We start from the raw sequence: 23,597 nt of genomic DNA, 5'->3' as shown, positions 1-23,597 counted from the left end.
CATTTTTCATGACACAGTTCCCAAGCAGATAGTGGATTGCACTTACTGTAGTTAGGCACTTGGTAAAATCCAATAAAAGGAACTCAGGTTTAAGTGGAGTAGCCATTGTGTGGGTGGGCTATTGATAGAGTGAGGAGTTGAGGCTTTAGTTCATCCAGGCTTTGGCATTATACTATGTTCCTTCATCTTGGCTCCACTTATCATTGGAACAACTTTCTTGCCTGCATCTTATATATCTCCTTTATATGCTTCCAAATGATCCCTTCTCATTATTCTGAATTCCAGTGAGTTTAGACCCAGGCCTCCCAGTCTCTCCTCTTACACTAAAGCCTTCATCTGTGGAATCTCCTCCCAGTGAACCTTCACTGCACTAGCTCCAAAGTCAGTATGTCTTTCCCCCAAGTAAGGAGAAGCGGATGTTTGGACAAAGATTTAAATGCCAGGCTAAAGAGGAAAGGTCAGGTCCAGGTTGAATCAATGCCAGAGCTTATCGAAGTGATTGAGCCCAGTTTGGACAATAACTGGGGTGATCTAGATTCAGGGCATCAGGGGCCCGAGGCGAGGGATGGGCTGGTTCGGCTCGCTGCTCCATTGCATTGACTCGGCTCTGCGCTGAACTGAGGTCTGGGGATGAACTTTCTGTGGACTTCAGTTCAGAGTGCTGTTTGCTTGTGTTTATTGTCTGCATGATTTGGTTTTTCTTCTGCACATTTTGACGGTCTTCTTTTTTTATGTGTTCTTTACGATTTCTTTGTTTCGTGGCTGCCTCTTAGAAGACAAAGCTCAAGGTTTGTATAGTGCATAATATAATATAATATATTCGATAATATAAATGTAGTTTGAACTTTTAATCTGAACTGTATACAGTACTGTGGGCGCAGCCTCAGCATTTCTCTGTAGAGTTGCAACATAACCTCCCCGCCCCCCCACCGCACCTAAAATCAATCCGTCTAGCAAGGAAGGCCAACCTCGATTTGCATCTGACTGGGAATATATTATGCTTCTTCATTGCCACTGGATATAAGACCTGGAACTTGCTTCCAACAGTACTGTGGGAGTCCCTGCACCAAATGAACAACAGTGGCTTAAGATGGCAGCTCACTATTACATTACCAAGGGCAGTTAGCATTGGGCAACATGTCTTGGCTTTGCCAGCAGCGTACAGATCCCTGAAAAGGAATAAATAAATAAATTTCCAGCACTTGTAGGCTTTGCTTCTGCATCCGTTTTCTTATGTTCATCAATCTTCCAACTGACTTAATCTATGTTCTTTAGCCCTGCGTTATCTTCCATCTTTTCTGCAACCTATGAGCAAATTACTTGGTTTGCCTGCTGGCTCTGTGTTAAGCTGAGATATTTTCAATTCCTCCCACAGTTGGTCTGTACTTCCACCCTATATTTGCCTGGTTCCGTTCGACTAAATTTTAAAGTTAGCCTTACCAAATTTAGAAATGGTTTTAAGTTTCTCGCTGTATAAACCTCACATTTGAGCTTGCTTGCATTTTAATCTCTCAGCCGCCATCTTTCAGCGGATTTTCTGGTCAGTTGCTTCCATTGACTTTAGCTCTTCCCACCCTATTTCCGGTAAAAATGCTATTCCCTTTTCTCAGTCCTTTGCTTCTGCCGCATCTGTTCCTAGGACACTACTTTCCTTTGCAAGAGATCAGAGATGTTCCCCTTCTTCAAAGAACAGAATTTTCCTCCTTCTGCTATTAATGCTGCCCTCACCCACATCTCCCCCATTTCCTAAGCATCTGCACTCACCCCATCTTCCTGACACCCTAGCAGTGAAGGAATTCCTCTAGTCCTTACTATAAGCCTCCGCATCCAACATATCATCTTCTGCAACTTCCACCATCTACAAAGGGGTCATACCACTAAATCTATCTTTACCTCCCCCCCCCACTCTGCTTTCTGCAGGGATCGCTCCCTCCACAATTCCCTTTTCCATTCATCCCTTCCCACTAATCTCCCTCCCGGCATCTAAACCTGCAGGCAGCCTAAGTGCTTACCCCTGCCCAATCAGCTCCCCCTTCACCTCCGTTCACAGCCCCAAATAGTCCTTCTGGATGAGGGAGCACTTCACCTGCGAACCTCCTGGGATGGTCTATTGTGTCCGGTGCTCCTGATGCGGCCTCCTTTCTGTTGGTGAGATGTATTGTTAATGGGGAACTGCTTCATTGAGCACCACTGCTCCATCCACCAAAAGCAGAACTTCCCGATGGCCAAATATTTTCATTTCGATTCCCATTCCCATTCCGACATGTTAGTCTATGAACTCCTCTTGTGCCAAGGTAAGGCCACTCTCAGGGTGGAGGAGCAGTCTGAGTCTGGGTAGTCTCCAATCTGATGGCATGAATATTGATTCCTCCTTCTGGTAAGAACCATCCTCCTTCCCTTTCTCCTATGTTCCTCTCTTCTCTCCTATCAGATTCCTTCTTCCCCACACACCAGACTTCACCTATCTCCTTCCAGCTATCCTCCCTCCCCTCTCCACACCTTTTTATTCAGGCAACTTGGCATCTCCTAACCGTCGACTGCTTATTCACTTCCATGGATGCTGCCTGAGCTGCTGAGTTCCTCTAGCATTTTGTGTGTGTGTTGTTATGTAAGGGTAACCACAGAGATGCCACTGCCAAGAAATCTCTTCTCAGGAACCCAAATAAGTTCAGCACGCCCACAACGGTTCTCGCCAGTTTTTATCGATACTCTATAGAAAGCATTCTGTTGGATGCGTATCTGCTTGATATGGCACAAGAAAGCCACAAAGAGTTGTGGACACAGCTCAGCACATCACAAGAACTAGCCTCCCCTCTGTGGAGGTGTACTCTGTGCGTAGTTCACACTGCCTCAGTAAAGCAGTCAGCATAATCAACACCCCCACCCACAGTCCCAGACAGTCCCTCTTCTCTTCCCTCCTCCCCTAATCGGGTAGAAGGTACAAAAGCCTAAAAGTACCAGGCTGAAAGGACATTTTCAATCCCACTGTGATCAGACTGCTCAATGCACCTCTTGGACTATAAGATGAACTCATGACCTGCTCTGAACTCTTTCGATAACTTTACACTTTATTCTGCATGGTTATTGTTTTACTTACTGCAGTTCTAACGATTTAATCTGTATAAACAATATACAAGATGAGCTTTTCTTTGTACCCTGGTACATGCGGCAATGTAAATAAATCAATAGCATTTTGCCCATTAAGATATCTGCGTTAATGTGACATGCATTTCAGGTGAGAGGACCGGGCTGCCAGGACTGGTGGTGGAATCTGATATGAGACTTAGAAGCTATTAGAGAGGTGCATGGATGTGCAGGGAGTGGAGGAAGATGGATTATGTTCAGGCAGAAGGGCTTAGTTTATTCGGCATTGCGTCCAGCACAGATATTGTGGGATGAAGGGCACACTCCTGAGCTGTACTGACAGCCCCCGACGACCCTTTGGTTTCGATCTCTGAGGCTGGGGTGAGAGCATCCTCCAGGAGGGTGAGCACACAGAAAGCAATTGGCCCAGCTGGGATACCTGGCCGAGTACTAAAGACTTGTGTTGGTCAACTGGTTTGAGTGTTCATCAGCGTCTTTAACCTCACGCTTCAGCAGTCTGAGGTATCATAAGACAAGAAGATATAGGAGTAGAATTAGGCCACTTAGCCCATTGAGTCTGCTCTGCCATTTCCACCATAGCTCAACCCCATTCTCCTGCCGTCTGTTCGAAACCTTTGACACCCTAACTAACCAAGAACCTATCAATCTCCACTTTAAATATACTCAATAACTTGGCCTCCCCAGCCACCTGTGGCAATGAATTCCACAGATTCACCACTGTCTGACACCAGAAATTCCTTTTCATCTCTGTTCTAAAGAACATCCCTCTATTCTGAGGCTGTGCCTTCTGGTCATAGACTCACACATTATAGGAAACGTTCTCTGCACATTCACTCTGTCTGGTCCTTTCAATGAGATTCCTCCCTCATTCTTCTAAGCTCCAGCAAGTACAGGCCCAGAGCCATCAAACACTCCTCATACATTTACCCTTCCATTCTCAGGATCATTCTCATAAACCTCCTCTGGATTCTCTCCAATGCCAACACATCTATTCTTCCCATTTAGAAAATAACCTACGCCTTTATTCTTTCTATCAAAGTGCGTTACCATATGGTTCCCCACACTATATTCCATCTGCCACTTCTTTGCCCATTCTAGCAAACTGACCAAGCCATTCTGAAGACTTCTGTTTCCTCAAAAATACCTGCCCCTCACCTATCTTTGTATTATCTGCAAACTTGGTCACAAAGCCGTCAATTCTATCATCCAAATCATTGACATATTATGTGTAAAGAAGTGGTTCCCCAGTGGATCACCATTAGTCACCAGCAACCAAACAAAAATTAGCCCCCTTTATTTCCACTCGTTGCCTCCTGCTAGTCAGCCAATTTTATATCCATGCGAGTATATTTCCTGTAATATCATACACTCTTATCATGTTAAACAGCATCATGTGCGGCACCTTGTCAAAGGTCTTCTGAAAATCAAAGCGAACAACATCCACTGACTCTTCTTTGTCTATCCTGCCAGTTACAGTATTTGCTCAAAGAATTCTAACAGATTGGTCAGGCAAGACATCCCCTTAAGGAAGCAATATTGACGTTGGCTTTCTTTATCATGCACCTTCAAGTATCCTGAAACCTCATTCTTAATATGGACTCCAATATCTTCCTGATAACTGAATTCAGGGTAATTAGCCTGTAATTTCCTTTGTTCTACCTCTTCCATCCTAAAGAGTGCAGTAAGATTTGGTCCAGTCCTCTGAACCATTCCAGAATCCAGTGATTCTTGAAAGATTATTACAAATGCCCCCACCATCTCTTCAGCTACCTCTTTCAGATCCCTGGGGTGTAATCCATCTGGTCTAGATGACTTATCTACTACAGTCTATGCAGCTTCCCAAGAACATTCTCCTTAGTAATAGTAACTTCTGGCCCCAGCACTCTCGCTGTTCTGGCATACTACTAGTTTCTTTCACAGTGAGGACTGATGCAAAATGCTTATGAAGTTCATCTGCCATTTCTTTGTCCCCTACTACTCTCCTCACTAACATCATTTCCAATATCCATTCTCGCCTCTCTTTTACTCTTTATATATCTGAAAAAACTTTTGATATCCTTTTTAATTTTATTAGCTAGTTTACCTTCATTTTCATCTTTTCTCTCCTTATGTTTTTAGTTGCTTTCTGATGATTATTAAAAGCTTCCCAATCTCCAACCTCCTAATAATTTTTGCTGCATTATCTTTTTTGCTTTTATGTTGTCTCTGACTTCCCTTGTCAGTGACGGTTGCCTTCAGAATATTTCTTCATCTTTGGGATATATCTATACTGTGCCTCCTGAATTACTGCCAGAAACTCCAGCCAATCTTTTTCCAATCAACTTTGGCCAGCTCTGCTCTCATGCCTCTATTTCCTTTTATTCCACTGTAATATTGATACATCTAACTTTATCTTCTTCCTCTCAAACTGCAAGATGAATTGTACCATATGTAATCATTGCTTCCAGAGGGTTCCTTTCCCTTAAGCTCCCTAATCAAATCTAATTCACTACACAACACCCAATCCAGAAATGGCTTTTTCCTAGTGTGCTTAACCACAAGCTGCTCTGAAAAACTATCTTGTAGGTATTCTACAAATTTCCTCTTTAGGGATCCAGCACCAATCTGATTTTCCCAATAAACCTGCATATGGAAATCCCCCATGACTATCATAACAATGTGCTTATTATATGCCTTTTCTTTTTCCCATTGTAACCTGTACCTACTTTATGGCTACTGTTCTGGGGCCTATATATAACTCCCATCAGGGTCTTTTTATCTTTGCATTTTGTTAACTCTACCCACAAGGATTCTGCATCTTTCGATCCTGTGATACCTCTTTCTAAGGATTTGATTTCATTTTTTACCGGTGAAGCCACTCCGGCCTTCTGCCTCCCTGCCTTCCCTTTCAATACAATGTGTATCCTTGGATGTTAAGCTCCAGAGCGTGCTCTTCCTTCAGTCATGACACAGAGTTGCCCACAATGTCATACCTGCCAATCTCTAACTGCACTACAAGACCATCTACCTTATTCTGTATATTGTGTACATTCAAATATAATACCTTCAGTTCTATGTTCATCACCATTTTTAATTTTGTCCCCATGTTACACTTCAACTCATCCATTGACTGCAAGTTCACCCTATCATCTGCCTGTCCTTCCTCACAATCTCACTACACACTGCATTAACTTGTATACCAGCTGCCTCATCCTCAGCCCTATCACTCTGTTTCCTATTCCCACTGACAAACTAGTTTAAACCCTCCACAACAGCCCTAGTAAGCCTGCCCACATGAATATTGGTCCCCTTTGGGTTCAGATGCAACCTGTCCTTTTTTGTACAGGTCATACCTTCCCCAAAAGGGATCACAATAATCCATAAATCTGACACCTGCTGCCTGTACCAGTTCCTCAATCACTCATTCCTCTGTTCTATATTCCTATTTCTGCCACATGGTTCAAGCAGGTTTTGGTTATATTGGTGCCCAAGAAGAACAAAATTAAACTTTCATCCACTGTGATGAAGTGCTTTGAGAGGTTGGTGATGAAGCATATCAATTCCTGCCAGAGAAGTGATTTGGATCTGCTCCAGTTTGCCTCCCATCACGACAGGTCAACAGCAGATGCCTTTTCATTGGCTCTTCACTCAACCCTGGAACGTCTGGACAATGAAGAAGTATAAATCAGGAGAGCTTTCATTGACTGCAGCTCAGTATTCAATACTATCATCCCCACAAAACTAGTCAATAAAGTTTCAAGACCTTGGCCTCAGTACTTCCTCGCGCAATTGGATCCTCGATTTCCTCACTTGCAGACCCCAATCAATTAGGATTGTAACAACATCTCCTCCCCAATCTCCATCAGTACAGGTGTGCCATAATGTTGTGTTCTGCTTGCTTTATATTTATGTTTGTGTCTAAGCACAGTGCCAATGCCATATTTAAGTTTGCTAACACCACACCGTCGCAGGCCAAATCAAAGGCGGTGATGAATCAGCATTGAACATCTGGCTGAGTGGTGCCACAACAATAACCTCCCACTCGATATCATCAAGACCAAAGAGCTGATTGTTGACTTTAGTAGGAGGAAACAATGGACTGGTCCTCATCGGGGGACCAGAAGTGGAAAGGGTCAGCCTCTTTAAACTCCTCGGTGTTACCGTTTCAGAGAATCTGTCCCGGGTCTAGCACTTAAATGAAAGCATGGAAGCACCTCTACTTCCTTCAAAATTCATGAAAATTAGGCATGCCATTTGAAACTTTGACCAACATTTATAGATGACCAGTGGAGAGAATGTTGATTGGTTGCATCCCATTCTGGTATGGAAACACCAATGTCTTCGAATGGAAAATCCTGCAAAAAGAAGTGGATACAACCCAGTCCATCGTGGGTAAAGCCCTACCCCACCATTGATAGAGCATCTATAGATATAGGTGCTGCCTGGCCTGCTGCGTTCACCAGCAATTTTTATGTGTGGTACCCTACCAGTGAGCTCATTTACATGGAGCGCTGTTGCAGGAAAGCAGCATCCATTGTCAAGCACCCCCACCTTCCAGGGCCATGCTGTGAGGGAATAACTTCACTTGCCTCATCACTGAACAATTTCAATGAACTAAGGGCAGTCTTTCAACACATTGGTTGTTGTCATTTCTGTTGGTTGCAGCCTCTTGTTGATTCTATTATGGTTATTGTATTTATTGAGTATGCCCACAAAAAAATTAATATTAGGGTTGCATATGGTTACATATATATGTACTTTGATAATGAGTCTGCTTTGAACTCTGAACTTCTATTATATCAATGTTCCCTTGCCTCTGAACAGAGATGGTTCCAATGTGCCTCAACCTCTTCATCAGAGTTTGTGCTATTTATATATTGGGCTGAGGAACTTGGTGAGAAGAAAAGTGACAAACCATCATAACCAAACTGTCCCCGTGGGATTCTCCTTGTCCATTTTGAGTGTGAGGCAACTATGGGTGTCTGAGAGTATAGGCTCAATTGATTCTCGAGAGCTATTGTCTGCTGTTGCCCGTGTTATAACAGGTAGAGCCTTGAATGTGAACATAGAACATAGAACATGTGGCTGGTCTTTGTATAACTGTAGATTATAGTCATTGACTCAAAGAGGAATGCAGTACTGAAGCTGGATCTTCAGTCCAACATATGTGTGCCAGGCTTCTATACCAATCCTACTCTCAGAGGCCTCTTCATTAGGTACACCTGCACACCTGCTCATTAATGCAAATATCTAATCAACCAATCATCTTGCAACAAGTCGATGCACAAAAGCACGCAGACATGGTCAAGAGGTTCATTTGTTGTTCATACCAAACAGCAGAATGGGGAGGAAATGTGATCTAAGTGACTTTGTGGAATCACTGTTGGTGTGAGATGGTGGTTTGAGTATCTCAGAAACTGCTGATCCTCTGGGATTTTCAGTCAGAGCAGTCTCCAGAGTTTACAGAGTATGGTGCGGAAAACAAAAAAAAAATCCAGTGATTGGCAGTTCTGTGGGTGAAAATGACTTGTTAATGGAAGCAGTCAGAGGAGAACGGCCAGACTGTTTCAAGTTGACTGACAGACAACAGTAAATCAAATAATCATGCACTGCATCAATTGTGTTCAGAAGAGCATCTCTTAACAAATAACACATCAAACCTTGAAGCGGATTGGCTTCACCACAAGCATACACAAATATAGTCAGTGGCTTCTTTATTAAGCTTCTGATGTTTACAATTTACAGATCCTGTTTATAGTTACAGTTCGACAGATTTGCTAAATTTGCCTCCAGATAAATCATCGTAGGTTTGTATGTGGTGATATGCATGGACTTTGATAATAGATTTTATTCTGAACATAGAACTTTGAATATTTTGGTAGCTCCTGGACCTAATAAAATGGCCACTGAGTGTTAATAGGTGAATGCACAGTCTTTTTCCCAGTGAAAGAGAAGCAAATACCAGAAGGCTTAGATGTAAGTTGAGAGGGGAAAGGTTTTAATGACTCCATAAGACATAGAAACAGAATTAGGCCATTTGGTCCATTGAGTTGGCTCCACCATTTGATCAAGGCTGATTGCTTTTCCTTCTCCTCCTGCCTTCTCCCTGTAACCTTTGACACTCTTATTAATCAAGAACCTATCAACCTCTGCTTTATATCCTGTGACTTATCTTCTCCAGTCTCTGTGGCAATGAATTTCACAGATTCACCACCCTCTGGCGAAAGAAATTCCTCCTCATCTCTGTTCAAAAGCGATGCCCTTCTGTTCTGAGGCTGTGCCCTCCAATTTCTGTACTGTCCGAAGGGCTCTTTCTATTCTATGTGACTCTTCCACTAGAGCAAATATCCTCTTCATGTCCACTCTATCTAGACCTCTCAATATTCAGTGCAGACCTGGGACGAACTTCTTCAGGCAGAGAATAGTGGGTATATGGAACAAGCTGCAGGAAAAAGTGATTGGGGGAAGTAAAACAAAACATTTAAAAGACATTTGGACAGGTACTTTGATAAGAGAGGTTTAGAGCAGGGCTTCTCAATCTTTTTTATGCCATGGACCTGTAACATTAACTGAGGAGTCTGTGGAACACGGGCAAATGGGACTTAGATGTGCATCTTGGTTGGCATGGACCAAAAAGTTCAAAGTAAATTTATTGTCGATGTATGTATACGTCACCGTATACAGCCCCGAGAATCGTTTCCTTGAGGTCATTCACAGGAGGTACAAAAAAACACAACAGAATCAATGAAAAACTGCACACAAGCAAAGGCAGATAAGCAACCGATATGCAAAAGATAGCAAGTTTTGCAAAAGCAAAAAGAAAAATAAAATAATGATAATAGATAAATAAGTAATAAATAAATAATATTGAGGACATGAATTGTGGAGTCCATAGGTTATAAGGTCAGTTCAGTTTTGGGGTGAGTGAAGTGACCCACCAGTTGGTCCGATGGGCCTGTTTCTGTTGACTATAACTCTGGGACTCTATACCAATGTTTTACAATTGCATGCCTTGCCCATTTGAGCTCAAGCACGGCTGATTGTAATCCATCTCTGCCTTGTGTCACTGATGGTGAACTCCCTCCTGTAAACCTCCAGTAAGTTGTTTAGACCTTTAAACTAATCTAATGAGCCCTGTGCCAGAAGGTTGCAGAATGGAATTTTATGGAAGACTTTTAACATATGAACTTGGTATTAATCAGGTGTATTTTCAAGACAAGGCAAACCAAAGCTCTCACCAAATAAGGTTATACAACTTCTGAGTTTATTTCGAATTAGAAAAATAAATCATGTAAAAGACCAAAAATATTTACTGTAGGATGACTTGTCTTCAAAAAGAGCTGGGAGAGAGAAAAGACTTTTCATAAAATATGATATTCTCAGACAAGCAGTGGAGTCAAGGCTTTGGGTATATTTAAAGATGAAATTGATAGGTTTTTGATTAGTAAATGCTTCAAAGGTTATGAGGAGAATGGAGTTGAGAAGAAGAATACATCAGCAGTGATGGAATGGTGGAGAAGACTCGATGGTCTAATTCTGCTCCTATGTCTTATGGTCTTAACATATAATGAGCAGTGAGCCAAGCTGATTAAACACACATTCTTATAAGAGTTATGAAGGGTAAAGATATTTGTAAACTCAGGCAGTGTTATTACACACAAATTGATGCTCATTGCTTTAAATCAGAGATATACACATTTTGATCAGGATAATTAATTGTCTCCAGACTAACATCTCAAAGTGCCATTTATTGCTTTGGTTTATTATAGGTTACGTGTGCTGACTTGTCCATAATGCTATTCATTATTGAGTCAAAGAGTCATAATACTTACAGCATGTAAGTAGGCTCTACAGCCAAACTCATTCATGCCAACTGTGTTGCCCAGTGAGATGGTCCCTTCTGTCTGCATTTGGTCCACTGCCCTCTTCACCACTCCTAACAATGTACTTATCTAGATGGCTTTTAAATGCTGCTTACGTACCCACCTCAACCACTATTTTTGGGAGCACATTCCAAATTCACACCAACCTTTGCGTGAACCCTTACCTCTGATCTCAAGCTTACAACCTCTTGTGTTTAGTGCCCCTCCCTAGAAGAAGATGTCTGTTCCTCTTAGATGGCTCTGTCGGGTCAGCTTTCAATCTCCTACGTTCCAGGCAATGAAGTCCTAGTCTACACAAGCTCTCCTTGTAAATCAGGCCCCCCCAAGTCCAGGTATCCCCCTCTGCACTTGAAGGCCAGTGATGTGGGCATGGGATGAAGGAGACGTGGAGTCCAGGCCTCTGTTCCATGCTCAAAGACCAGTGATGTGAGCATGGGGCGAAGGAGATGTGGAGTCCAGATCTCTACTCCATGCTCGAAGGCCAGTGATTCGGGGTTGCGATGAAGGAGATGTGGAGTTCAGGCCTCAGCTTCATGTTCAAATGCCAGCAATATGGGCATTGGACGAAGGAGATATGAAATCTTTTAATGCTGTCTTTGATGTCTCTTGTCAGTCACTGTTGCCTCATTTTCCCTTAAGAATGCTTCTTCATAAATGGGATGTACTGTATCTACCTGCACATTTTGAATTGCCCCCAGAATCTCCAGCCATTGCTGTTCTGCCATCATCCCTGCTAGTATTCCCTTCCAATCAACTATGACCAGTTTCTCTCTCATGTCTCTGTAATTCCCTTTACTCCATTGTAATATGTTGTGAAATTTGTTGTTTTGAGGCAACAGTACCATATAATACATGATTAAAAAGAGCTATAAATTACAACAAGAATAAAATGCATATGTATAATTAAATTAAATAAGTAGTCCAAAAAGAGAGCAAAAATAAATAGTGAGATAACGTACATGGACTCATTGTCCATTCAGAAATCTGATGGCAAAGACCAGAAGCTATCTCTGAAATGTTGATTATGCATCTTCAGGCTCTTGTACCTCCTCCTTGATGCTAGCAATGAGAAGATCCTTAATGATGAATGCCATTGTCTTTTGAAGGTGTCCTGGATATAGGAGTGGGATGAATTTCTACTGCTCTTTCCGATCCTGTGCAGTACAAGACGGTGATGAAACCAGTTAGAATGCTCTGCGTGGTACATCTACAGAAATTTGATAGAATATTTGATGACAAACCAAGTGTCCTTAAAGTCCTAATGAAATATAGCCGGTATTATGCCTTCTTTGTCTCTGGGTCAATATGTTGGGCCCAGGATGAACCTTTAGAGCTGTTGGCACCCAGGAACTTGAAAATGCTTACCCTTTCTACTGCTGATCCCTCAATATTTTCTGGTGCACGTTCCTGCCACTTCACCTTTCTGAAGTCCACAATCATTTCCTTAGTTGAGTGCAAGGTCATTCTTGCGACACCACTCTAGCTGAGTGGTACCACAATACCAACTTATTACTCAGTGTCAGCCAGACCAAGAAGCTGATTATGGACTTCAGGAGGAGGAACCTAGAGGTCTATCAGCCAGACCACATTGGGGATCAGAGGTGGCAACTTTAAACTCTTCAGTGATATCACTTCAGAGGATCTGTCCTGGCTCCAGCACATAAGTGCTATTTTGAAGAAAGCACAGTAGCGCCTCTGCTTTCTTGGAAGTTTTCAAAGATTCAGCCTGTCGTCTGAATCTTTGACAAAGTTCTATAGATGTGTTATGGAGAATAAATTGACTAGTTGCATCACAGCCTGGTATAGAAACACCAATACCCTCGAAAAGAAAATCCTACAAATAGTAGTGTACTATTAGTGGTCCAGTAGTGGACTAGTAGTGGTCCATCACGGGTAAAGTCCTCCCGACTATTGAGCACATCTACATGAATTGGTATCGCAGGAGATCAGCATCCGTCATCCAGGAACCACCATCCAGGCCATGCTCTCTTCTCACTGCTGCCATCAGGAAGAAGGTACAGTACAGGAGCCTTAGGATCCATGCCACCAGGTTCAGAAACAGCTACTACCCCTCAACTATCAGTCTCGTGAACCAGAGAATCAACTTTACTCGTCCCTTCACTAACCTACTCTACAACCTATGAACCAACTTTCAGGGACTTTTCATCTCATGTTCTCAATATTTATTACTTATTTATTTATTCCTCTTCTTATTTATTTATTTATCTATCTATCTATCTATTTATTTATTTATTTATTTATTCGCAGTTTGTTGTCTTTTGCACATTGGTTGTTTGTTGGGTGTGATCTTTCATTGATTTTATAATGTTTCCTGTATTTACTGTGAATAAGGACAAGAAATGAATCTTAGATTAGTGTGTGGTTATAGATAATAAATGATGATAAATAATAATAATAATTTATTTTAAACATTGAACTAGCTGATCTGTCTCACTCCTGTACACCAACTTGTCACCATCTGAAATTCTGCCAGTTATAGATGGAGTTTGTGCTGTGCCTACCCAAACAATCGTGGGTGTAGAGTGAGTAAAACAGTGAGCTAAGCACAAATCCCTAAGGTGCGCCAATGATGATTGTCAGCGAGGAGGAGATGTTATTTCTGATCCGCATGGACTGTGGTCTCCTGATGAGGAAGTCAAGGATCCAGTTCCATTTGGAAATCTGATGGTGGAGGAGCAAAAGCTGTTCCTGAAACACTGATTATGTGTTTTCCGACTGCTATAGCTCCTCCCTGATGTTAACAATGAAAGGATTCTTATGTTAGATGCCACGTTTTTAAGGCATTGCCTTTTAAAGATGTCCTGGATGCTAGCGTCCAAGATGGAGTGGGATGAATTTCTGCAGCTATTTCCAATCCTGTGCAGTACTCCTCCCCATGCAAGACAGTGATGAAACTAACTAGAATACTTTCTCTGTACATCTGCAGAAATTTGAAAGTCTTTGGTGACATACCAAGTCTCCTCAAGCTCCTAATGAAATATAGCCTCTGCCTTCTTTGTATTTGCATCTCGATGTTGGGCCCAGGATAGTTCCTCAGAGATGCTGGCACCAGGAACTTGGAACAGCTTACTCTTTCCACTGCTGATCCCTCAATATGTACTGATGTATGTTCCTTTAACTTCCCCTTCCAAAAGTTCACAATCATTTCCTTAGCCTTGCTGGGGTTGAGTGCAAGGTCATTGTTGTGACACTACTTTGGCTGAGTGGGGCCTGAACAACAACCTCTTACTCAATGTCAGCAAGACTAAGAATCTGATTACTGACTTCAGGAGGAGAAAATCAGAGGTTTATGAGGCAGTCCTCATCAGAGAATCAGAGATGGAGAGTGTCAATAATTTTAAAGTCCTCAGTGATATCACTTTGGAGAATCTCTCCTTGATCCAGCACGTAAGTGCCATTATGAAGAAGATTAGAATATAAAAGCAAGGATGTAATGTTGAGACTTCATAAAGCACTGTTGAGGTCTCACTTGGAATATTACGAGCAGTTTTGGTCCCCTTATCTTTGAAAGGATGTGCTGGCACTGGTAAGGGTTCAAAGGAGGTTCACAAAAGTTATTCCAGAACGGAACGGCTTGTCATATGAAGAGCGTTTGATGGCTCGTGACCTCTGTTCACTGGAATTTGGAAGAACGAGGGGCGAGCTAATTGAAATCTATCGAAAGTTGAAAGGCCGTGATTGAGTGAGTGTGGACAGAATATTTTCTACGATGGGACATTCTATAACCAGAGGACACAGCCTCAGTATAGAAGGACATTCTTTTAGAATAGAAATGGGAAGGAATTTCTTCAGCGAGAGGGTAGTGGATCTGTGGAATTCATTACCACAGACAGCTGTGAAGACCGTCATTCTTGTTTAGTCAGGACATCAGAGGTTTTACCCTGTATCTCCTCCCTGATAGTAGAGAAGAAGGCATGTCTTGGATGGTGGAGTCTTTAAAAATGGATGCCACCTTCTTGAGGTGTCGCCTATCGAAGATATGTTCGACGTTGGTGAGGCTAGTGCCCATGATGGAGCTGGCTAAGTCTGCAGCTTTTTTCCATCCTGTGCAGTGGTGCCTCCATACCAGATGGTGAAGTAGCCAGCCGCAATGATCTCCATGGTACATCTGTAGAGATTTGCCAGTCTTTGGTGACATAGCAAATTCCACTGCAAAAAAATTCAATGGAATTTAAATAATTCCTTTCCAACTTAGAACTTGTGTTCCTTAGGGAATGAATTCCTGTGCCCTGCTTGTACATCTACTGTTGCCTTTAGAAACTTGCACAGTCACTTCCTCCATTCCTTTTCCTGTCCCTGCGTGACGACAAGAAATTAATGCAGCTATTTATATCCGGCTTTTTTTAAACTCAGGATATCCTCAACTGCTCAGGGAGCTCTGACTATTCCAAGGCATGGAGGTGGTGCAGTATTTCTACGAGTCAGGTGATCTGGATTCGATCCTGATCTCCGGTGGAGTCTGCACAGAATTTACACGTTCGCGCTGACGCTATGTGGATTTCCGCTTGATGCTGCCATATCCTAAAAGGTGTGTTGGTTACTTATTTAATTATCCTGGGATACAAAATTATGAGGGGTGCAGACAGGATAAATGCAAACAGGCTTTTTCCACTGAGGTTGGGTGAATCTAAGACTAGAGGTCATGGGTTAAGGGTGAAAGGTGAAATGTTTAGGTGGACCATGAGGGGGATCTTCTTCGCTCAGAGGATGATTAGAGTGTGGAACAAAATGCCAGCTGAGGTGGTGGATGCGGGTTTGATTTAAACATTTAAGAGGAATTTCGATAGATACATGGACGTGAGGGTTATGCGGGGCGATGTTCCAGGTGCAGGCCAATGGGACTCGGGAGATTAATAGTTCCACATGGACTAGATGGACTGAGTGGCCTGTTTCTGTGATGTAGTGTTCTATGATTCTACGTGGAACAGACCCTTCCGCCCCAGCAAGACGCGCCATCCGGCGACCCATCTGTTTAACCCTAGCCTAATCACAGGACAACTTACAATGACCAATTCGTCCATAAACTAATACTTCTTTAGAATGTGGGAGGAAACCTACAGGGAGAAATGTACAAACCCCTTACAGATGACGTCAGATTTGAACTCTGAACTCCGATGCCTGATCTGTAATAGCAGCATGATAACCACTCTGTTACCATGGCAATTAAATTAACCAAATACTGTAAATTGAAATTGTCACATGTATCGAGACACAACGAAAAGCTTTTGTTTACATGGAATCCATGCACACAAGAGATTCTGCAAATGCTGGAAAACTTGAGTAACATACACTGCATATGTTTCCCACTGATCTCCCTGCTGGCACTTACCCCTGTGAGCATGAGAGGTTCTATACCTTCCCCCTACACCTCTTCCCTCACCACCATTCAGGGTCCCAAGATATCCTTCCAGGTGAAGTGGCATTTCACCTGTGTGTCTGTCAGGGTTGTCTACTGTATCCGGTGCTGCAATGTGACCTCCTCTACATCAGAGAAACCGACGTAGGTTGGGGCACCTTTGCTCCGTCCACTACAAGAGGCAGGCTTTCCTGGTGACCACCCATGTTTCACATGCCCATTCCAACACATCAGCCCATTGATGGAAAATGGACGTGAAAGCACAGAGGAACATCTGGAGAAATTTCTGAAACGCCCGTTCGCTACTGTCGTTACTACGTGGTCTGGAATCTTTCAGAGGGTAGGCCTCAAAATCCCCGTCCTTGCCTGCTTTTGGTGACCGAGAAGAAGGTGGAATCGTTTGGACAGAGATGGCGCTCAGTACTTGGTGTCAGAGGGCTGATCAGAGCTCGAAGTTTTCGGATGACTCAGAGTCGGATTGTGGTCAGGCATGGCAGGGAGAGTTTTTCTTCCTTCTCCCGTCTGCGTGAGATGTGGGACATTTGAGAAACTTTGAACTTTACTGTGCTCACGGACTTCTTCATCAAGTTATGGTATTGTTGCACTGTTGTAACTATATGTTATAATTATATGGCTTTGTCGGTTTTTTCAGTCTTGGTTTGTCCTGTGTTTTGTGATATCACACCGGAGGAAATAATGTATCATTTCTTAATGCATGCATAACTAAATGACAATAAAAGAGGACTACGTGTCTTCATAATCATATCATATATGTCCTTCTCTACTGCCACAATAAGGCCACTTCATGTTAGAGAAGCAACACCTCATATTCTGTCTTGATAGCCTCCAACCTGATAGCTTGAACATTAATTTCTTTAATTTACAGTAATTTCTCTCCAATCCTCCTTCTCAATTTTTGCTATTCCCCATTCTGGATCTCCTCTTACCCCTTCTCTTGTTCTCATCTGCCTATCACCTCCTTGTGGTTTCCCTCCTCCTTCCTTTTCTCCCATCAGATCCCTCTCCTATCAGATTCCTTCTTCTTCAGCTCTTTGCCTTTTCCACATATCACCTCCCGGTTTCTCACTTCCTCTACCCACCCACCTTCCCACTCACCTGGTGTCACCTATCACCTCCTGGATTGTACTCCTTCCACTTCCCTCCACCTTCTTATTCTGGCTTCTCTAACCACCCCAACTTCCAGTCCTAATGAAGCGAAACATCAACTATTTATTCTTCTCTCTAGAAACTGCCTGCCCTGCTGAGTTTCTCCAATATTTCGTGTGTGTTACCTCATACACTCTATACCATTCTAGATCTCCCAGTGGCCACACATTTTAGTTCCACGTCCCATTCCCATTCTGATATACCTATCCACGGCCTCCTCTACTGTAAAGATGAAGCCACACTCCGGGTGGAGGAACAACATCGTCTGGCTAGCCTCCAACCTGATGGCATGGACATTGACTTCTCAAACTTCCGCTAATGCCCCACCTCCCCATCGTACCCCATTCGTTATTTATTTATATACACACATTCTTTTTCTCTCTCTCCTTTTTCTTCCTCTGTCCCTCTCACTATACCCCTTGCCCATCCTCTGGGTTTCCCCCCCCTCCCCCTTTTCTTTCTCCCTAGGCCTCCTGTCCCATGATCCTCTCGTATCCCTTTTGCTAATCACCTGTCCAGCTCTTGGCTCCATCCCTCCCCCTCCTGTCTTCTCCTATCATTTTGGATCTCCCCCTCCCCCTCCCACTTTCAAATCTCTTACTAGCTCTTCTGTCAGTTAGTCCTGACGAAGGGTCTCGGCCCGAAACGTCGACTGTACCTCTTCCTAGAGATGCTGCCTAGCCTGCTGCGTTCACCAGCAACTTTGATGTGTGTTGCTTGAATTTCCAGCATCTGCAGATTTCCTTGAGTTTGCGTTTTTAGATCAGAGAGATATTGGTTCAAGTCCCACGGCAGAACCTTATCTTGTGGTGCAGAGATAACCCCAACCCATACTTCTTTGGAATGCAGAAGGAAACTGAAGCACGTGGAGAGAAGCCAACATAGACACAGGAAATTCCTCACAGACAGAGGGGGGAATTGGACACCATCATGGGAGATGTAAAGCGTTGTGCTAGCTGCTACCCTATTGTGTCTGGAGCTATGGTAATAGAAAGAACCTATGAGCTGCCCCTGGTTAAGGAAGGGTCATATTTTTCAAGATATCCTAAAATCAAGTCTTTAAGACAGAACATTTCTCAGTTTGGTAACTATACCTTCACAATTTTGTAATGAATGACGTTGATGAGACATGATTAACAAACATGTCATTTATTTATTGCTTTCCTCTGCCCAGTTACAATTAATGGTACTAAGTTAGGATATCGCATACTCAATTGCTGTTTCAGTGGGTTTGAACTATCAATGGATGTTACATTGCTTAATCGAGCATCGTAACAAAAGTATCAATAGAAGCAATTGTCAGTTTCCAAAGCAACTCTCTTAAGTAGCCTCCCGCAGTGAAGCTGGCAGTCTTCAGAGATGAAAGTGTCCAATTACTGCAGGGAGATTACATGGAGACAGGGATCTTTTTCCACAAGAAATGTCTGAATTTAATAATGTTACCGGAGCACAGTTATGTGTTTGCATCCCTGAGTAGGCCTGGACCTTCACTTTACCATATTGATGTTTACGGGAGCTTGATAAGCAAAACAAAACAGAACATGAACACAACATTCCGGAGGCCCAGTCAGCTGGAGGAGCAGAGCACAGCAACGAGGTTTCTCGTTTGTTTAAAAGGAGAGCTTCGCGGGTATTTGGACATTATCCTGGAGGTGAGAAGACTGCAACTAGCGAGGCACTGTCTACACCACCCTGATCTACCTGGCAGCCTAGTCATCATATGGGAGCCCAAGCACGGGAGGATGAACCCTGGGTGCCCTCCCAAGACTATGGTCAACATGCTCCTAGAACACAGCGACGCGGCTAATGTAGATGAACTGAACACACTGATGAGGGAGAGGGAGAAGTGGAGAGGCCGTCACCGTGCCCGACGCCGGCCCCCTAGGCCTGAGTTGACGTAGTAGTAGTAGTAGTCCAATCAGCAGCGGGAACAAAGAAATACTCAAATGGCAAAATAGTACAACTGTGGCTGACAAGGGAAGTCAAAGTTAATGTAAAAACAAAAAAAGACAGCATACAACAAAGCAAAAATTAGCAAGAAGATAGAAGTTTGGGAAGCTTTTAAAAACCTACAGAGAGCAACTAAAATAATTATTAGAAGGGAAAAGATGAAATATGAAAGCAAGCTAGTAAACAATATCCAAGTGGATAGAAAAAGCTTTTTCAAGTATGTCAAAAATAAAAGAGAGAAGAGAGTGGATATAGGATTGCTGGAAACTAAGGCTGGAGAAATAATTGAATTGAATTGAATTAACTTTATTTCTTACATCCTTCACATATGTGAGCAAAAATCTTTATGTTACGTCTCCATCTAAATGTGCCATGTGCAATCATAGTAATTTATAATAACTTATGGTAAATAGAACAGTCAATGTAACATAGAGTACACTCAAATCAGTATGAGTTCATCCGTCTGATGGCCTGGTGGAAGAAGCTGTCCTGGAGCTCGTTTGTCCTGGTTTTTATGCTGCGGTACCACTTCCCTGATGGTAGCAGCTGGAATAGATTGTGGTTGGGGTCACTTGGGTCCCCAATGATCCTACGGGCCCTTTTTACACACCTGTCCTTGTAAATATCCTGAATCATGGGAAGTTCACAACTACAGATGCGCTGGGCTGTCCGAACTACTCTCTACAGAGTCCTGCGATTAAGGGAGGTACAGTTCCCATACCAGGCAGTGATGCAGCCAGTCAGGATGCTCTCAATTGTGCCCCTGTAGAAAGTTCTTAGAATATGGGGACTCATACCAAACTTCCTCAACCGTCTGAGGTGAAAGAGACACTGTTGTGCTTTTCTCACCACACAGCTGGTGTGCACAGACAACGTGAGGTCCTCAGTGATGTGGATGCCGAGGAACTTGAAGCTGCTTACCCTCTCAACCCCAGATCCATTGATGTCAACAGGCGTTAGCCCGTCTCCATTCCTCCTGTAATCCCCAACCAGCTCCTTTGGTTTTCCAATATTGAGGAAGAGGTTGTTTTCCTGACACCACTGTGTCAGAGAGATGACGTCTTCCCTGTAAGCCACCTCGTTATTGTTTGAGGTAAGGCCAATCAATGTAGTATCATTGGCAAATTTAATTAGCAGACTGGAGCTGTGGGTGGAACAAGGAGATGGCAGATGAACTAAATGAGTACTTTGCATCAGTCTTCACTGTGGAAGACTCTAGCAGTGTGCCTGATTTTGTAGTGTGTGAAAGAAGAGAAGTGAGTGCAGTAACTATTACAAGGATGAAGGTGCTCAAATAGCTGAAAGACCTTAGGGTACATAAGGCACCCAGACCTGATGAACTGCACCCTAGGGTTCTAAAAGAGGTAGCATTGGAGATTGTGGAAGCATTAGCAATGATCTTTCAAAAATCTTTGAACTCTGGCATGGTGCCAGAGGACTGGAAAATTGTGTCACCACACTCTTTAAGAAAGGAGGAAGGCAGCAGAAAGGAAATTATAGACCAGTTAGCCTGACCACAGTGGTTGAAAAGATGTTAGAGTCAATTGTTAAGGATGAGGTTATGGAGTACTTGGTGACACAGGGCAAGATAAGACCAAGTCAGCATGATTTTCTTAAGGGAAAATCTTGCCTGATGAACCTGTTGGAATTCTTTGAAGAGATTACAAGTAGAATCGATAAGGTAGATGCAGTGGATGTTGTATATTTAGACTTCAGAAGGCCTTTGACAATGTGTAATACATGAGGCTGCTTACCAAGTTAAGAGCCCATGGTATTACAGGGAAGTTACTAACATTGGCTGGTTGGTAGGAGGCAGCGAATGGGAATAAGAGGATTCTTATCTGGTTGGCTGCCAGTGACTATTGGTGTTCCGCAGTGTTTGGTGTTGAGACCGCTTCTTTTTATGGTGTACATCAATGATTTAGATAATGGAATAGATGGCTTTGTTGCCAAATTTGCAGATGATACAAAGATTTATGGAGGGCAGGTACTGTTGAAGAAACAGTTAGGCTGCAGAAGGACTTAAACAGATTAGGAGAATGGACAAGAAGGTGGCAAATAAAATACAATGTTGGAAATACATGGTCATGCACTTTAGTAATAGAAATAAATTTGTGGACTATTTTCTAAATGGGGAGAGAATCCAAAAACTGAGAGGCAAATAGGGCTTGGATGATCTTTGCAGAACACCCTAAAAATTAACTTGCAGGTTGAGACAGCTGTGAGGAAGGTAAATGCAATGTTAACATTCATTTCAAGAGGTCTTGAAAAGAGCAGGGAAGTGATGCTAAGGCTTTATAAGACACAGATGAGTCCTCACCTTGAGCATTGTGACAGTTTTGAGCTCCTTATCTGAGAAAAGATGAGCTGATATTGGTCAGGGTCCAGAGGTGGTTCACAAGAATAATTCCGGGAATGAAAGGGTTATCGTACGAGGAACATTTGATAGCTCTGTGGTATAGAAGGATGAGGGGGATTTCATCGAAGTCTTTCGAATATTGAAAGGCCTGGACAGAGTAGATGTGAAAAGCATGTTTCCCATGGTGGGGGAGTCTAGGACAAGAGGGCACAACCCTCTTGAGGGTCGTCCATTTGAAGCATAGGTGTGGAAATTTGTGGAATTTATTACCACAAGCAGCTGTGGAAGCCAGGTCATTGGGTGTATTTAGGCAGAGCTTGATAGGTTCTTGATTGGACATGGAATCAAAGGCTAAGGGGAGAAGGCCGGGGAATGGGGCTGAGGAGGGGAAAAAAAGGATTAGCCATGATTGAATGGCGGACTAGACTCGATGGGCCAAATGGCCTAATTCTGCTCTAAGTACTTATGGTCTTATAATGAGTTCCCATTCCCATTCCAACAAGTCAATCCATGGTCTCCTCTTGTTCCATCATTAAGCCACCCTCAGGGTGGAGGAGCAACACTTTATATTCTATCTGGATAGCTTCCAATGAGAACACAAAATAATCTCCAGATGCTGGGGCCCTGACGAAGGGTTCCGGTCCAAAACATCGACCAATCTTTTCCACGGACGCTGCCCGACCTGCTGAGTTCCTCCAGTGTGGTGTGAGTCTAGCTTCCAATGAGATGGCATGAATATCGATTCTCCATCCAGTAAAAAAATCCCTCCCCTCCCCTTTTCTTCTATTCCTCACTCTAGTCTCTTGCTTCTTTTCACCTTCCCATCACCTCCTCCGACTCCCCTCCTCCTTTCCTTTCTCCTATGGTCCACTCTCCACTCCTATCAGATTCCTTCCTCTCCAGCCGTTCACCTTTCCCACACCCCTGGCTTCACCTATCACCTTCGAACTATCCTCCTTCACCTGCCTCCACCTTTTCATTCTGGCATCTCCCTCCCTCCTTTCCAGTCCTGATGAAGGCCCAAAACGCCAGCCGTTTATTCATTTCCATAGACGCTGCTTGACCTGCTGGTTTCCTCCAGCATTTTGTGTGTGTTGCACAATATAACGGCTATGTTTCTCAACATTACAATGATAACTGCACTTTGGAAGGACAGTGTTTTGTTGCAATGCACTTTGGGACAAATTGAAAAGGAGGTGAAAGTTAACATATAAATACGCTGATACTTTTTATATGAAAGTGGATACCCTACCATATGTATTTTCAGCATACCGGGAGTGTGTTCAGTGGGGTTGTCTGTCAAACATTCACAGTTTTGACGCCTGATGACCCTGTTCCTCTCGGCTTAATGCTGTCATGCCCATTCCTTTCAGCTGATCAGTGTGGCTTTACAGCAGCTGCTTTTGTCTTCTTACCATCCCTCCCCTCCCCCATTCCCTCCCTCCCCCTCTAGAGTTGGCCATGAAACTAAAGGCTTTTTTGGGCTCATTTTAGCTTGAACAATCCTCATGGCAGGGATGGAAACAACGAGGGAGGTGGAGCGCTGAAGTAAAAGGGTTTGCTTATCAGTCCATGTAGAAAGTTACTGATGGACGTCCCTGTTTTATGTTCTTGATGCTTTAATTATGGCAGTGTAAGCAAAGGTCTGTTAGATAGTTCCAATGTAACAAAGCTGTCCAAATTATTCTGGCTACAGAGAAGTGGGCTTCTATTTCTGTTTGGCATTCAGAGCACTACATTGGGACGCTGCAGAGGCAATACTTTATATTCTGCCTAG

The 23,597-nt window shown here is 43.1% G+C and overlaps 1 protein-coding gene across 2 annotated transcripts in view; it reads left to right on the top strand.

Moving 5' to 3' along the window:
* The first annotated feature begins 15,361 nt into the window (after positions 1-15,361).
* Positions 15,362-23,597, top strand: part of p2ry1 (purinergic receptor P2Y1) — a 122,391-nt gene continuing 114,155 nt past the window's right edge. For both annotated transcript variants that reach the window (XM_072254933.1, XM_072254931.1), the window contains exon 1: positions 15,362-15,516. The gene's annotated coding sequence lies outside the window, so the exon portion shown is untranslated. The remainder of the gene's footprint in view (positions 15,517-23,597) is intronic.

The sequence above is a fragment of the Mobula birostris genome, chromosome 4 (assembly GCF_030028105.1).
Source record: "Mobula birostris isolate sMobBir1 chromosome 4, sMobBir1.hap1, whole genome shotgun sequence".
NCBI lineage: Eukaryota > Metazoa > Chordata > Chondrichthyes > Myliobatiformes > Myliobatidae > Mobula > Mobula birostris.
The sequence above is the reverse complement of the archived record's forward strand: the minus strand, read 5'-3'. Positions and strand labels throughout refer to the sequence as shown.